Genomic DNA, 18,307 nt, shown 5'->3' on the forward strand with positions numbered 1-18,307 from the left:
AATCCTCACAACTGGACCAATAAGCAACATCATGATAAATGGAGAAAAGATTGAAATTGTCAAGGATTTCATTTTACATGGATCCACAATCAACACCCATGGAAGCGGCAGTCAAGAAATCAAAAGATACATTGCATTGAGCAAGTCTATTGCAAAAGACCTCTTTAAAGTGTTAAAAAGCAAAGATGTCACTTTAAGGACTAAGGTGCGCCTGATCCAAGCCATGGTGTTTTCAGTCACCTCACATGCACATGAAAGCTGGATGATAAATAAGGAAGACTGAAGAAGAATTGACATCTTTGAATTGTGGTGTTCATGAAGAATATACCATGGCCTGGCAAAAGAATGAACAAATCTGTCTTGGAAGAAGTACAGCTAGAATGCTCCTTAGAAGCACAGATGACGAGACTATGTCTCACATACTTCGGACAAATTATCAGGAGGGACCAGTCCCTGGAGAAGGACACCATGCTTGGTAAAGTAGAGGGTCAGTGAAAAAGAGGAAGACCCTCAGTGAGATGGATTGACATAGTAGCTGCAATAATGGGCTCAAGCATAATGATTGTGAGGATGGCACAGGATAGGGCAGTGTTTCGTTCTGTTGTACATAGGGTTGCTATGAGTCAGAACAGACTGGACGGCACCTAACAACAAAGACAACAACAGAGACCAAAATCTCTCAAGAACCTTGCAACAAAATACTTGAACAAAAAACTTTCAAATCAAATCCCCCAATGTATAAAAGGATTATATACCGTGACCAAGTGTGATTTATTCCAGGTATGTAAGGATGGTTCAGTAATCAAAAATCAATCAATGTAATCCACCATGTCAGTAGGCTAAAGAAGAAAAAAATCATTATATATCAGTTGATGATGAAAAAGAAATTGAAAAATACAACACCTATTCCTGATAAACATTCTGAGCAAACTAGGAGTAGAGGAAAATGTCATCAAATTAATATGAAAATCTACAAAAAACCTACAGCAAACATCATACTTAATGGTGAACAGCCAGATGCTTCCCCTCTAAGACTGGTAACAAGGTAAGAATATCTGCTCTCACAACTCTTATTCTAACCATTTTAATAAAGCAAGAAATGTAGATAAAAGGCATACAGATTGGAAAAGAAAAAATAAAATTGTCCCTATTTCCATATGACATGATCGTCTATGTAAAAATCCCTAGGAATTGACATTAAAATCCTAGAACTAATAAGTGAGTTCAGCAAGGTTGCAAGATATAAGTTCAACACAAAAAATCAATCACATAAATATAAACTAACAACAAACATGTGGAAATTGAAATTAAAAACACCGTTCATAATCACTCCAAGAAAATGAAATATTTAGGTATAAACGTAAAAAAAAAACATGTATAGGATCTGTATACTGAAAATAATAAAATGCTGATGGAAGAAATCAAAGAAGTCTTAATAAGTGGGATTTTCATGAACTGAAAGACTCAATGTATTAAGACATCAATTCTCTTCAAATTGATCTATAGGTTTAATGCAATTTCTATCAAAATCCCAGTAAGATTTCTTATAGATATAAACAAGCTTATTCTAACATCTATATGGAAAGGCACAAGACTTAGAATAACTAAAATACACTTGGAATAGAAGAAAACAGTAGGAGGAATCACCCCACACAATGTTAAGGCTTATTATATAATTACAGGAATCAAGACGGTGGCATTTGTGAAAGGATGAATATTTAGATCAATGAAACAGAAGAGTATATTCAGAAATAAATCCACACAAACATGCCTTGCTAATATTTAATAAAGGTTCAAAAGCAATTCAGTGGAGGAAGATAGCCTTTTCAACAATGGTACTGGAGCAAATGGACTTTGACCTAAACCTCAAAGTTATACAAAATTAACACAAAATGAATCACGAGTTAAATGTAAAATAAAACTTTAGAAAAAGACATAGGAGAAAGTCTTTGGAGTTTGGGAGAGTTCTTAGATTTGACACTGAAACAATGATTCATAAAAGGAAAAATTTATAAGTTGGACCCCATAAAAATGAAAAACATTTGCTCTGTAAAAGACGGAAGAAGATGAAAAGACAAGCTACATACTCAGAGAAAATCTTTTCAAACCAAATATCTGACAGAGGGCTCTCAAAATTCAAAAACAACAAAACAGTCCAATTAGAAAATGGGCAAAAGATATGAATAAACAAGAACATTAAAGATATTTAAAATCATATGTCATTAGGGAATTACATATTATAACCTCAGTGAGATAACACTGCTTAAGGACTTAGTTATCTAGTGATGCTATAACAGAAAAATCACAAGTGGGTGGCTTTATCAAACAGAAGTTTATTCTTTCACAGTCTAGGAGGCTAGACGTCCAAATTCAGAGTGCCAGCTCCAGGGGAAGGCATTCTCTCTCTGTTGGCCCTGGAAGAAGGTTCTAGTCATCAATCTTCCCCTGGTCTAGGAGCTTGTCAGCACAGGGACCCCGGGTCCAAAGGACATGCTTTGCTCCTGGCACTACTTTCTTGGTGGTATGACGTCCCTCCTGATTCTCTGCTCACGTCTCTCTTTTATATCTCAAAAGAGATTGGCTTAAAACACAACCTAATCAAGTAGATTGAGTTCTGCCTCATTAACATAACTGTCGATAATCCCAGCTTATTAACATCATAGAGGTAAAATTTACAACACATAGGAAAATCACATCAGATGACAAAATGGTGGACAGCCACACAATACTGGGAATCATGGCCTTGCCAAGTTGACACACACTTTTTGAGGATACAATTCAATCCATAACACCATTATAAAAGAATTTTGAAAAATAAAAGTATAGAGACAGAGGACAGATTAGTGGTTGTCAGTGGTTAGAGATGTAGCAAGGTTGGGGGGTGTGCTTATAAAGGGGTAGCATGAGGAAGCCTTGTTCTGAATCTTGATTGTGGTTGCACAAATCTATATTAGTGATATAACTGCATACAACTATAACCCCGCCCCTCCCCATACACATATACAAATAAGTGTATGTAAAACTGGTGAATTCTGAATAAGCTCTGTGGATTGTATCCATGTCAGTTTCCTGGTTTTGATATTGTACTATACCAAACCCATTGCCATTGAGTCAATTCCCATTCATAGTGACCCTAAGGGACAGAGTAGAACTGCCCCATAGGGTTTCCAAGACAGTGGGCTTTTATGGAAGCCCACTGCCACATCTTTCTCCTGTGGAGTGGCTGGTGGCCTTGTGGACTTGTTCTAATTGTTTTCAGCATCAGCCTGAACTTGCACATGAGCAATTAATGGTCTGTTCAACAGTCGGCCCCTGGCCTTGTTCCGACTGATGATATTGAGATTTTCCAGAAGTAGTTGATTTGTTTCCTGTGTATTCCATCTGGTGAGATCCATATGTATAGTTACTGTTTATATTGTTGAAAAAAGGTATTTGCAATGAAGAAGTCATTGGTCTTGCAAAATTCTGTCATGCACTCTCCAGCATCATTTCTTTCCCCCAGGCCACATTCGCCACCTACTGATCCTCCTCCTTTGTTTCCAACTTTCGCATTCCCAATCAGCAGTAATTATCACTGCATCCTGATTGCGTATTTAATCAATTTCAGACTGCAGAAGTTGATAAAAATCTTCAATTTCTTCGTCTTTGCCTTAGTGATTGGTGCATAAATTTGAATAATAGTCATATTAACTGGTCTTCCTTGAAGGCGTATGGATATTATCCTTCTATCTTGACAGTTTTGCACTTCAGGATAGATCTTGAAATGTTCTTTTTGAAGATGAATTCAATGCCATTCCTCTTCAATTTGTCATTCCTGGCATAGTAGACCATACATTTGTCTGAGTCAAAATGCCCAATACCAGTACATTTCAGCTCACTAATGCCTAGGATGTCGATGTTTATGTGTTCCCTTTCATTTTTGACAATCTCAATTTTCCTAGATTCATACTTCATACATTCCACGTTGGGATTATTAATTGATATTTTCAGCTGTTTCTTCTTGTTTTGAGTCATGCCACATTATCAAATGAAGGTTCCGAAAGCTTGACTCCATCCAAGTCATTAAGGTTGACTCTACTTTGAGAAGGCAGCTCTTTCTCAGTCATATTTTGAGTGCCTTCCAACTTTAGGGGCTCATCTTCTGGCACTATACCAAACAGTGTTCTGCTGCTATTCATAAGGTTTTCACTACATAATTTTTTTTTAGAAATAGACCACCAGGTCCTTCTTCCTAGTCTGTCTTAATCTGGAAGCTCAGATGAAACCTGTCCACCACGGGTGACCCTGCTGGTATTTGAATACTGGTGACATAGCTTTCAGTACTACAGCAACATGCAAGCCCCCACAGTACAACAAACTGACAGACGCATGAGGGCTGCGAAACTTGCTCTTGAACATTGAGTAGCTAAAGTGAATAGAAGAAATGATGAGGTAAAAGAACTGAACATAAGATTTGAAAGGGCGACTTAAGAAGACAAAGTATTATAATGACACGTGCAAAGACCTGGAGTTAGAAAACCAAAAGGGAAGAAAACACTCAGCATTCCTCAAGCTGAAAGAACTGAAAAAAAAACATTCAAGCCTTGAGTTGCAATAGCAAAGGATTCCATGTGCAAAATAATTTACGATGCAGGAATCATCAAAAGAAGATGGAAGGAATATATAGAGTCACTATACCAAAAAGAATCAGTGGATGTTCAACCATTTCAGGAGGTAACATATGATCAGGAATCGATGGTACTAAAGGAAGAAGTCCAAGCTGCACTGAAGGCATTGGCAAAAAACAAGCCTCCAGGAATTGATGGAATACCAGTTGAGATGTTTCAACAAACAGATGCAGTGCTGGACATGCTCACTCGTGTATGCCAAAAAATTTGGCAGAAAGCTACCTGGCCAACCGACTGGAAGAGATCCATATTTATGCCTATTCCAAAGAAAGGTGGTCCAAAAGAATGTGGAAATTATTGAACAATATCATTAATATCACATGCAATTAAAATTTTGCTAAAGATCATTCAAAAGCAGTTGTAGCAGTACATCAACAGGGTATTGCCAGAAATTCAAACTGGATTCAGAAGAGGGCATGGAAACAGAGATATCATTGCTGATGTGAGATGGATCCTGGCTGAAAGCAGAGAATAGCAGAAAGATGTTTACCTGTGTTTTATTGACTATGCAAAGGCATTCGACTGTGTAGATCATAACAAATTATGGAAAACATTGCAAAGAACTGGAATTCCAGAACACTTAACTGTCCACATGAGGAACCTGTAGATAGATCAAGAGGCAGTCGTTCGAACACAACAAGTAGATACTGTGTGGTCTAAAGTCAGGAAAGATGTGTGTCAGGGTTGTATCCTTTCACCATACTTATTCAATCTGTATGCTGAGCAACAATCCAAGAAGCTGGACTATATGAAGCAAAACTGGGCATCAGGATTGGAGGAAGACTCATTAACAACTTGCGTTATACAGATGACACAACCTTGCTTGCTGAAAGTGAAAAGGACTTGAAACACTTACTGATAAAGATCAAAGGCCTTCACTGTGGATGACACCTCAACATAAAGAAAACAAATATCCTCACAACTGGACCAATAAACAACATCATGATAAATGGAGAAAAGTTCGAAGTTGTCAAGGATTTCATTTTACTTGGATCCACAATCAATACCCATGGAAGCAGCAGTCAAGAAACAAAATGACACATTGCATTGAACAAATCTGCTGAAAAAGATCTCTTGAATGTGTTAAAAAAGCAAAGATGTCACTTTAAGGACTAAGGTATGTCTGATCCCAGCCAATATTTTTTCAGTTGCCTCATATGCATGGGAATGCTGGGCAAAGAATAAAGAAGACTGAAGATGAATGATGCCTTTGAATTATGGTATTGGTGAAGAATATTGAATATACCATGGACTGCCAAAAGAATGACTAAATCTGTCTTGGAGGAGGTACAGTCAGAATGCTTCTTAGAAGTGAGGATGGCGGGATTATGTCTCACATACTTTGGACATGTTATCAGGAGGGATTAGTCCCTGGAGAAGGATATCATTGTTGGTAAAGTAGAGGGTCAATGAAAAAGAGGAAGATCCTTTACGAGATAGATTGACACAGTACCTGCAACAATGGGCTCAAGCATAGGAAGGATCATGAGAATGATTCAGGACTTTGGGCAGTGTTTCTTTCTGTTGTACATAGGGTCGCTATGAGTCAGAACCGACTCAGTGGCACCTAGCAACAATAATACTATACATATTATTAAGCCCTCGTCGCACAGTGGTTAAGAGCTCACTGCTAACTAAAAGATTGACGGTTCGAATCCCCCAGCTACTACTTGGAGACCGTATGGAGCAGTTCTGTCCTGTCCTATAGGGTTGCTATAAGTTGAAATCGACTTGATAGCAACAGATTTTTCTTGGCTACTGTTCTGTGGCACAACTAGGGAGGTTCAGAACTCCAGCCTTTAGGTTAGTTCTTGTTGTGTGCCATCCGGTGAATTTTGCCTCATAGTGACCCTATATGACAGGGTAGAACTGCCCTATAGGGTTTCCTAGGCTGTAATCTTTATGGGAGCAGATTGCCAGGTCTTTTCTTCCACGGAATTGCTGGTGGGTTCGAACCCCCAACCTTTTGGTTTGTAGCTGAATGCTTAGCCATTATGTCACCAGGCCTGTTTTTTTAGGTTAGTAGTTGAGCACACAAACCCTTTGCATTACCCAGGGACTCCCCAGTTTTTAGTCAACTTGCCCAGGACATGATCTCCCCACAGTCAGTTCCGATATCTCCACCCCCATCATACCACATCTGGAGCTCCAGGGCCACCACCCCACCCGCAACCCTGCTGTGTGCCAGGTCCCACTCTGAATGGCAGTCTGGTGTGGGCACACGAATGAGCACACACTCAGATAAACTGAGAACGGTGCAGTAGACTACATTGGGCGCTGCGACCCCACTAGAGTAAAAATGGCCTGCTCACCTTGGCTGCATCAGGGACTGAGTACCATGATGGACAATAGGTGCTGGTTCTTCAAGGACTGATAGATGTTTCCAAGCAGATATTGGGGATGGTGCAGGTGGGGGAGTCTGAGGATTGGGCACACATTCCTGTAGGGTCATTATGCATCAGAATCAACTCGATGGCAATAGGTTTGTTTTGGTTGGATATTATACACACACACACACATATACATATACAAATATGCATATTGTTGTTGAGTGCTGTCAAGTCAATTCCCACTCATAGCAACCCCATGTGACAGAGTAGAACTGCCTCCAGAGGGTTTCCTAGGCTATCATCTTTATGGGAGAAGATCACCAAGTCTTTTTTCATGTGGAGCTGCTGGTGGGTTTGGACCAGCGACCTTTCGGTTAGCAGCCAATCACTTAACCATTTCGCCACCAGGGCTTGCTTGCTCACTTGCTCATGTGCACACTGTCTCTCTCTCTCAACAAATGAAAACATTTTTGAGAATATAATTTGAAAAATGAAAATATAATTTTCAACTTTATGAGTTTGATAACGGTTATTCATGTTGTATTCAAAGTTTCTGTTATTGTTAATTAGTTGAAATAATTATTTTCACTGTAGTTGATTAGTATGTTTATTTCAGTGATGAAGTATAGTTTAAACAAAACATAAAATTTCCAAAAAGAAGAAATAGAATTAGGAAAGTAGCTAAATGTCCATGCTGCATATCTAATTTTCAAAGTAAATATCTGAGAGTTCTCATCCTTGATGTTTCTATCAAATCCAATTACTCAGTTGCTGGGCCCTGGCCTGTACTAAATTGCATAGATAAGAGCATGTAGATTGCGTTCTTTTTATATACATTGTCAGAAAACCTCACCCTGTGTAAAATTCTTTCTCTTCAGATTGTATTGAGCTTTCTTGTTGTTCTATTTTGTCTTTGTTTTTCATGGGAGACATAGTCTGGAGCACAAAGGAAAGGGAGCTACTTTCATAGAACTTTATTTTTGGTGACTGGCTTCATTTTTCCCCCTTACTTTCCGCATCTGTAAGCATATTCTTCTTTCTACTTAGTGCGGAGAGCTGGGAAGGGAATTTTTGTCAGCAAAACCTGAAATGTGGAATTCAATGTGCAGTAAATTTAGATAACCATCGGTGAAGTGCTTAAAGGTATGGACTCTAGAGCTAGAATTAAGAGCTGTGTGATCTTGAACAAATTACTGAACCTGTATCTCTTTCCTCACCTGTAAATAGGGAATAATTGTACCTACTTCACAAGGTTGTTATGAAGATTAAATAAAATAATGCACAAGGAAAAAAAAAAAAAACCTGAGATGTGCTTTTACCTTCTTTGAGATGAGTGTTCAGTGCGTACCAATAGCTGTTGATATTTCCTTGTGTGTTTATTAATCTCTGGTGATCCATCTAATCACATCTTTTAGTCAGTTGCTTGTTAAGATGGTAAAAATGAAAATGGTGCAAGGTAATTGATCATAAGGGGGAGTGAATTGGCAGCTGGGGAGAAGAGTCACTGTGATGCCAGAAAATGGCCCTTTCCTACTACAGCTGTCATGTTGTATTTTACTCTGTAATAAAAGAAACAGAAAAACTAATACACAGTGTTCATTTTCCCCATGATTTTGTATTTTTTTTGCTCTGGTATAGAATGTTTATTGATTGAATGAGATCTTTGTGAGAATATCTAGTTTTATGATGGCATCATTCTGAATTGGGAAGCATTTATAGAAAAAGATACAAATAATTGAGTAGCTACTATTATAAGAGGAAAAAAAAAAAGATTATACAATTAAATACTAACAGCAATCTGCCTTAGAGGGAAACTGAAACTCAAAGAGATTAAGCAGGTTGCTCAGAGCTACATAGCTTTGAACCAGGATTCATCCACAACGTGGAATTTTTCTATTCTACAACTGAGTGCTTTTTGGGGTAAGGAAAAAAAAAAAAGCATTGAGTAGGGGCTATGGGAGCATGTGGGTAAGAAATAATATTATCCACTTTATGTGGACCATTTTCATGAAGAAAATAAAGTTCAACAGTAATGTAAAGGTGTGATGGGAAGCTTTATGTTGTATAGATGTTAGTTATTTCCAAATTAATACGTAACTAAGATAAAATTCCAAATGAAATCCTGTTTGCAAGAATTTGATAAATAGATAAAGTCCACATGATGACTAAATGGGTGAGAATAACAGTAACAGTTTGGGAGAAGATTAGTTATGGGAACTTTCCTTATCAGTTTATAAAAAGTATTATACAACAAGAGCAGGTAAATCACAGCAGAAATTATCCAGTAAATCAATGGAAGAGAAGAGAAAGTCCAGCAGCAGACATATTCAAACCTGGGAGTTTAGACAGGTAATAAAAATGATGTTTCAAATCAGCAACAAAGAGGTTTTGAGTGAAAATATTAGGCACTCAGTTTTCTACCTCATGCCATGGATAAAATATCTTCCTAATGGAGCAAAGACTTTACACAATTTAAAAAGGACTTTGGAGAAAATAGAGGAGACTGTGGGCTATATCTTAATATATGTTATAACCCTAGGTAGAAAAGATTGTTTCTTAGCAATACACCAAGACCAGATACAGTAATGAAAAAAATTGAAAGATTTTTAAACTTTCATATGGCAAAGGCTATTATAACAGAGTTGTAACTAAAAATTGGGGAACTTTGGACATGATGCCTGGTAAGGAGGAAATATCCATTGCAGTGAAAGGATTCCTAGTTTCAGAAGATGACAGTGGTCCTGTGACAGGACACATCAGGCAAGGTACAGGAGAGACACAGATGTGGATAGGGACAACGGAGAGGCAGCCAATATTAGAATGCCCTAGAGAAACACAAATGAAACAATAATAGTAATTCACTACCCATCTATCATTATAAAAGCTATGGGGAAGCATGTTTCAGAAACATGACTTACAAGGGTACATGTGGGTGCACTTTTTTTCTGGAGCAATTTGGTAGGATATGCTACATTTTAAAAACTGTGAACCCAGAAATGCCATTGTGAGAATTTAGCTCTGGAGACATTTACACAATTGTTACAAAGATGTTAATTGCACAATTGTTTAGAATAGTGAGAAACTGGTATGTAACTAAATGCCCATCAGTAGGGGAAGCTGGTTTAATACTTGGATACTTTCAGACATGTGGATACTGTGAAACCATTCAAAAGAATGAGATGTATAAATACACATGATGTTATCTGTAAATATTTGCAAAACAGCATGAATAACAGTGTTACTCAAATAGGGTCCGTTTACTGGAGCAGATGAGCTAATAAAACGTACTCCAAGTCGGAAAGAGAGAGAAAGTTTTAATTCCGGAAGTGTACACCATCGAGGACCCAACAATGATGCATGCTGTCCTTGGGGAGTCCCAAAAGGCATTTTTACATTAGAGCTTATATATGATTTTTACTAAAGAGATAAGGAACCCAACATTTCCTTATCTGACCTCTGGGCTCTAATCTTCCTGTTGGGGATCCTAAGGTATAAAACAAAGTCATTAACAAAGGTATGCGCAAAACAAAGCCATTAACAAAGGTGTGGGAAAAGGGAGAAGGTAAAGAAGGAAAAAAAAAAAAAAAAGAAACGTATAGGTTCATCATGGCGTTAGTTACGTCAAGCTCTTAATTGCCCATTTTGAAAAGGAGAAAACATGCTGGGGAGTATTAGGGTCACAATAGGAATATAATTTTTGTGTCTTTTTTTTTTATCATTGTACTTTAGATGAAGGTTTACAGAATAAACCAGTTTCTCATTCAACAGTTACTACACATATTGTTTTATGACATTTGTTAACAACCCCACAACATGTCAGCACTCTCCCTTCTCAACCTTGCGTTCCCTATTACCAGATTTCCTGTCCCCTCCTCCCTTCTAGTCCTTGTCCCTGGGCTGTTGTGCCCCTTTAGTCTCATTTGGTTTTATGGGGTTGAAGGGTGAACCTAGGAGTGATTTCATTACTGAGTTAAACTGGTGTCCAGGGACTATACTTTTGTTGTTTCTCCAGTCTCTGTCAGGCCAGTGAGTTTGCTCTTTTTTTGTTAGTTAGAATGTTGTTCTACATTTTTTCCAGCTCTGTCCAGGAACCTCTATTGTGATCCCTGTCAGAGCAGTCAGTGGTAGTAGCCAGGCACCATCTAGTTGTGCTGGACTCAGTCTGGTGGATGCCATGGTCGATGTGGTCCATTAGTCCTTTGGACTGATATTCTCCTTTTAGCTTTAGTTTTCTTCGTTCTTCCTTGCTCCCGAAGGGGTGAGACCAGCGAAGTATTTTAGATGGCCGCTTTTAAGACCCCAGACACTACTCACCAAAGTAGAATGTAGAATATTTTCTTTATAAACTATGTTATGCCAACTGAGCTAGATGTTCCCTGAGACCATGGTTCCCACAGCCCTCAGCCCAGCAATTCCGTCCCTTAGGGAGTTTGGATGTGTCTCTGGAGCTTCCATAACCTTGCCTTGTACAAGTTGTGCTGGCTTCCTCAGTATTGTGCACTGTCTTACCCTTCACCAAAATTACTACTTATCTATTGTCTATTTTGTGTTTTTCCCTCCCCACCCCTCCTCTCCCTCATAACCGTCAAAGATTGTTTCTTTTTCTGTGTAAACCTTTTCATGAGTTTTTACAGTAGTGGTCTCATACAATATTTGTCCTTTTCTGATTGACTTATTTCACTCAGCATAATGCCCTCCAGATTCATCCATGTTATGAGATGCTTCACAGATTCATCAATGTTCTTTATCATTGCATAACACTCCATTGTGTGTACGTACCATAGTTTGTCCTTTCATCTGTTGATGGGCATCTAGGTTGTTTTCATCTTTTTGCTATTGTGAACAATGCTGCAATGAACATAGGTGTGTGTATGTCTATTCATGTGATGGCTCTTATTTCTCTAGGAATTTTCCTAGGAGTGGGATTGCTGGATCATATGGTATTTCTATTTCTAGCTTTCTAAGGAAGTGCCATATCGTTTACCAAAATGGTTGTATGATTTTGCATTCCCACCAGCAGTGCATAAGAGTTCTGATCCCCCTGCAGCCTCTCCAACATTTGTTATTTTCTGTTTTGTGTCAGTAATACCGGGGTGAGATGGTACCTCATTGTGGTTTTGATTTGCATTTCTCTAATGGCTGGTGATTGCACGCATTTCCTCATGTGTCTGTTGGCCTCTTGAATGTCTTCTTTGGTGAAGTGTCCATTCATTGTCTTTGTCCATTTTTCAATTGGATTATTTGTCTTTTTGTTGTAGAGGGGTTGAATTTTCTTGTGGATTTTAGAGATTAGACCTTTTTCTGATTTGTAATAGACAAATTTTTTTCCCAGTCTGTAGGTTCTCTTTTTACTCTTTTGGTGAAGTCTTTTGATGAGCGTAAGCGTTTAATTTTTAGAAGATCCCAGTTATGTAGCTTATCTTCTGGAATTGTGTGTCATTGGTTATGGTTTTTATCCTGTTAATGCCATGTATTAGGGCCTCTAGTGTTGATCCTATTTTTTCTTCTATGAACTTTATCGTTATTGGCTTTATATTTAGGCCTTTGATCCATTTTGAATTAGTTTTTGTACATGGTGTGAGGTATGGGTCCTGTTTTCATTTTTTTACAGATGGACATCCAGTTTTGCCAGCATCATTTGTTAAAGAGACTGTCTTTCCCTGATTTGACTGGACTTTGGGCCCTTGTTGAAGATCTGGTCACTATAGGTAGATGGATTTACATCTGGGTTCTCAATTCTGTTGCATTGGTCCATGTATCTGTCATTGTACCAGTACCAGGCTGTTTTGACAACTGTAGCTGTATAGTAGGTTCTGAGGTCAGGTAGTATGAGTCTTCCTACTTTATTTTTCTTTTTCAGTAGTGCTTTACTTATCCAGGGCTTCTTCCCTTTCCGTATAAAGTTAATTAGTTTTTCCATCTCTTAAAGAATGTTGTTGGTATTTAGATTGGGATTGCATTGTATTTGTAAATCGCTTTGGGTAGAATTTTCATTTTCACAATGTGGAGTCTACCTATCCATAAGCATGGAATCTTTTCCCATTTATGTAGATCTCTTTTGGTTTCTTGCAGTAGGTTTTTGTAGTTTTCTTCCTACAGATCTTTAACATCTCTGGTTAGATTTATTCCTAAGTATTTTTTTTTTAGGGGCGATTATAAATGGTATTGTTTTCCTGATTTCATTTTCATCACTCTGTTTACTGGTGTATAGGAATCCAACTGATTTTTGTATGTTTATCTTGTATCTTGCTACTCTGCTGAATCTTTCTGTTAGTACTAGTAGTTTTCTCGTGAAGTCTTTTGGGTTTGCTATGTACAGTATCATATCATCTGCAAATAGGGACAATTTAACTTCTTCATTACCAGTTTGGATGCCCTTTATTTCTTTTTCTTGCCTTATTGCTCTAGCTAGGACTTCCAGCACAATGTTAAGTAGGAGTGGTAATAAAGGGCATTCTTGTCTTGTTCCTGTTATCAAGGGGAATGTTTTCAGCCTCTCTGCATTAAGAATGATTTTGGCCGTTGGTTTTGCATGGATGCCCTTTATTATGTTCAGAAATTTCCCTTCTATACTTATTTTCTTTTTTTTTTAGATGGAGAACAAAATTTTATTCTAAAAATAGATCTCAGTAACAATGAAATACCAAAGTTGGTCACTATAAGAAAAAAATGTAACAGGAATTTGCTTTAAAATTTTTTCCCAATAATTACAAAATTATCACTAATATACTGCCAACTCTCATTTGTGTTTGAACTCATTTTATGGATTATCCAAGGAAATTTTAAAATCTGAGATTGGTTTCTGCCTAATATTTAGACATACATTGGGATTGCTTTTATTTTTAAGTAAATACATTCTTGAGAAGTACAAACAAATTAAAAAATTTGTTAAAGTAAACATAACCAGGAAGATAAATCTATGCTTAAGAAATGTGTTCCAAAGCGAAATAACTGTTTTATATCATTGTTTCCTTCTTTTTTGCAGATAACAAAAAACTGACTGCATTGGAAGTACTAGTATTTAAAATTAACAAATGCTAGTATTTCTATACAGAGAAAAGACATAACTAAATTATTTCAAACCAAAACTGAGGAAACCTACAAGGCAAACAATGGACATTTAGTACTTAAAAAGTGGTCTTACATCTTCAAAGTGCTTAAAGAAACAAATATTCAAGAAAAACTTCTGGCTTGTCCACAAAGTTCTAACTGACTTGAAGTACTGAAATATCAAGGACGCAGGAGATAAAACGAAGGTTTTTTTTAGTTAGAAAAAAGGTAGATTTAAAAGGCCCCTATTACTATAAAATATGTCTTAACTATATTTGCAGAGAAATGAAAGCAGTGACTGAATGACCAGTTTAGGGCCAAGTTAGTAACCTGCAACTGAACCTATGATCCCACATCTCTTTTCAAACTAATCTAAACACGTGTTTCATACAATTTCTGCTATACTGCATGCACTACATAGATCTTATCCATATTTTGGATAATATTTATCATCCATATTGATCACATCAATTGGCCATAATGCACAGCGAATAAAAATGATCCTTTTATGTCCAAATTCTTGATAATCTGGCATTCTCTGCAAATTCAAGCTGATCACAAAAGTTATATTTTATCCCTATTAAATGCAAGTGTATGTTCATTAGGACATCTTAGCTTATTTTTAGGCTATCAGGTATTGGTGCACTTTACTTTGGCGATCTAAGATAGGGGTTCTATCTTACTATTTAGTGTAACTAAAGACCTCTTTTGTCAAAACCTGACCCTGACTTTTAAGTGCTGGGATATAAACTGTAAAACTGAAAACACTCCAGAATACATTGGCTAATGCTGATGCCCGTGCAATACTGTGCTTTTTCTCCTCCCCTTCAGCAGAGGAAGAGGAATAGTCTGGGGGAATGCCCAAAGAAGGAAGTAGGAAATTCCCTGTCTTAAAAATTCCTCTTTTAAAACATCATTAAGAATTTATTCCAAAATACATTTTTGTTTGTTTTAGTATAAAAATGCCTTTTCCCCAAATCTTTAAGTAAAATTGACACTGCATGAAAAAGCTACATTTTCATCCTGAAGCTTTTAGTAGTCTGCGGCGGACCCCATAATCCCTGGCTTGATAAACACAGCATTAATCTATAGTTTCAACTATATAGAGTTAAATGTTGTTTTGCGAACTATAAAAGACTTTTTTTTTAAGTTGTGTTTATACTCCATTAGACAGTTCTAAATATTGAAAGCAGCTCTACACCTCTTAAAAATATTCACTAAATAAAAAATTAAAATTAACAAATGAATGTGAAATAAAAGCAATTTCCAGTGGCGACAACATTCTTGACAATAGCAAATATTCTACCTTCTAGGAGTTCTTTCCTATAATGCCAGGATTACTTAACACTAGCAACTAAGTCTTTAAAACACTGTCATGTTAAACATTACAATTTATTGAAATTTTACAGCAATAAGCCAAAGAGAAATTTATATCAACTTACATTGAAAGTTCAAAAGAAGTTAATAAAAATACCATCTCTCCAGTGCTCCAGTGGATCTCTAACATGGCTAAGCCAGGTATTGTTTCTGGTTTAATTTGAAGATTTTTTTTAAGATGTGTGTTACATTTCCAAACCAACTAGTACACTTTAAAACACATGAAATGATGCTTTTTGAAGAGACACTTAAACTAAAATTACATTTAGGACCTGGTTTACTCAATTGTATAATTTCTGCTGTGTGACATTAGCAACTAGGATATACTCAACACTGAAGTTCTTCGTGTGAGCAACAAAAGCACTCAAAATCCTGAATACTGTGACAAGCTCCTTATTTGTATGCCCAGATGTCATCCTGCCTTTAAGTAATGCTGTCTTCCAATACTGGCCCTAGATGACCAATGCCACAAGAAAATGGGATAGGACTTGCATGTCTTTACTATATGTGTGTGAAAAGTGAAAATTATCATTGTATTAATTGTTTGCCAGCTCCAAATGTTCATTAAAAAAACCCGCACCAAACTCCCTTTACTTTTAGTAATCAAGAGGATTCTTTACAGATTTATATAATACACTGAATCGTTATACGCATGGCCTGTTTCTACAAGTTCCAAGAAGAGAATATTTAAGCTAAAAATAAACCAAAATTAATTGATAGGGCTTCATCAATCTTTCTTCTTTCCTTAGTCCTTGGATTTCCTTAAATGATGGCATCACGTTTATCAATGGTTCTATATGGAATCCCTCTTCTGGAATAATGTTTTGCATCCAATGTAAAGAATAGATAGAACTCCCAGTGTTAATACAATACCACCAACAAAGCTACCAATATCAAATTTTGATCCTTTATTTTCTTTAAAATTAATAGTTGTTACTGATGAAGAAACAGATGTCACTGAAATATTGTGGGTGGTGGTCATTGTGGATGTTAACATCTGAGATGTGCTTTGTGAAATACTTGTTCTATTGGGGGCAGGCTTTACAGTGGTGGAAGTCATAATTGCTGACATCTGAGATGTTACTTTGGGTTTTGAGGTGGTAACTGACCTGTTGATTGAGACTGAGGACACTGTAGTTGTTGATAGTTTCACAGTGCTGTTGGACAATATGTTTTTATGGCTGGAAAGCACATGTAGGGGATTCCCTGATGAATTCGCACTGGAGTTTTGTGGAACCACAGAATTGTTTTGGCTTGTAGACTCCACTAACCCTGAGCTGTCCACGGCGGTCCCCAGCAGCGCTAGCACCTGCACCACCCCCTGGAGCAGCGCGGCCCAGAAGCGCGCAGAGTCTCATTGTTCCGAGGGCAGGACGTGGCCGCCGCGTGAGTCCCGAACCCAGGTGGCGGCGGGACAGGGTGGCTTCTCCAGACTCCTGGTGCCCCCTCCACGTCCCCTTCCGCTGCACGTGACTTCCCTCCCGCTCCTGGCTCCCGAATGACCAAATAGGGTGCGGGAGCTGGGTCTGGAGGGGAAGACGCATGCGGAGCCACTTCTATACCTATTTTATTGAGAGTTTTTATCAGGAATGGTGCTGGACTTTGTTGAATGCCTTTTCTGCATCCATTGAGATGATCATGTGATTCTTCTATTTATGTAGTGAATTACGTTGGTTGATTTTCTAATGTTGAACCATCCTTGCATACCTGGTATGAATCCTACTTGGTCGTGGTGCATTATTTTTTTGATGATGCTGAATTCTATTGTTGAGAATTTTTGCATCTATATTTATGAGAGATATTGGTCTGTAATTTTATTTTTTTGTAATGTCTTTGCCTGCTTTTGGTATCAGGGTTATGCTGACTTCAAAGAATGGATTTCCAAGTGTTGCTTCCTTTTCTATGTTCTGAAATAGTTTGAGTAGTACTGGTGTAAGCTCTTCTCAGAATATTTGGTAGAATTCTCCAGTGAAGCCATCTGGGCCAGGGCTTTTTTTTTGTTGGAAGTTTTTTTATTACCTGTCAATCTCTTGTTATGGGTCTGTTCAGATTTTCAACATCATTTTGTGTTTGTTTGGGTAGGTAGTGTGTTTCTAGAAATTTGTCAATTTCCTCTATGTTTTCAAATTTGTTGGAGTATAGTTTTTTCATAATACTCTGTTATGATCCTTTTTTATTTCAGTTGGGTCTGATGTAATATCCCCCATTTCACTTCTTGTTTGGGTTGTTTGTGTCCTTTCCTGTTTTTCTTTTGTCAGTTTGGCCAGAAGTTAGTCGATTTAGTTGATCCTTTCAAAGAACCAACTTTGGTTTTGTTGATTCTTCCTATTGTTTTTCTATTTCATTTATTTCCGCTCTGATCTTTATTATTTCCTTTCTGCTGGTGGCTGTGGGCTTTTTTGCTGTTATCTTTCTATTCATTTGTGTAGTGTAGCTAATGTTTTGATTTTGTCCTTTTCTTTTTTGATATGTGCATCTATTGCTATAAATTGACCTCTGAGGACTGCCTTTGCTGTGTTTCAAAGGTATTGGTAAGATGTGTTTTCATTTTCATTTAAATCTAGGAACTTTTTTATTCCATCTCTTATTTCTTCTATTACCCAGTGGTATTTACCAGGGTATTATTCACTTTCCATGTAATTGATTTTTTTCCCTCGTTCTTCTTGTTGTCAGTTTCTACACTGATGATGTTGTGGTCAGGGAAGATACTTTGCATTATCTCAATGTTTTGAATTTTGTTGAAGGTTGCTCTGTGTCCTAAGATGTGTTGTGTTCTGGAGAACATTTCATGTGTGTTGGAAAAGAATGTGTACTTTGCAGCTGTTAGGTGAGTTGTTCTATATATGTCTATGAAGTCAAGTTGGCTGATTGTGTCCTTCAGGT

General features: G+C 37.4%; 1 protein-coding gene and 1 pseudogene across 2 annotated transcripts in view; one reads left to right on the forward strand and one right to left on the reverse strand.

Moving 5' to 3' along the window:
* The window catches only part of GABRB3 (gamma-aminobutyric acid type A receptor subunit beta3), a 397,072-nt gene that overhangs the window by 55,024 nt on the left and 323,741 nt on the right, over positions 1-18,307 (forward strand). The window lies entirely within an intron of this gene.
* Positions 16,021-16,968, reverse strand: LOC105756065 (porimin pseudogene; annotated as a pseudogene).

Source organism: Trichechus manatus, unplaced genomic scaffold, assembly GCF_000243295.1.
Source record: "Trichechus manatus latirostris isolate Lorelei unplaced genomic scaffold, TriManLat1.0 scaffold00019, whole genome shotgun sequence".
NCBI classification, from domain to species: domain Eukaryota; kingdom Metazoa; phylum Chordata; class Mammalia; order Sirenia; family Trichechidae; genus Trichechus; species Trichechus manatus.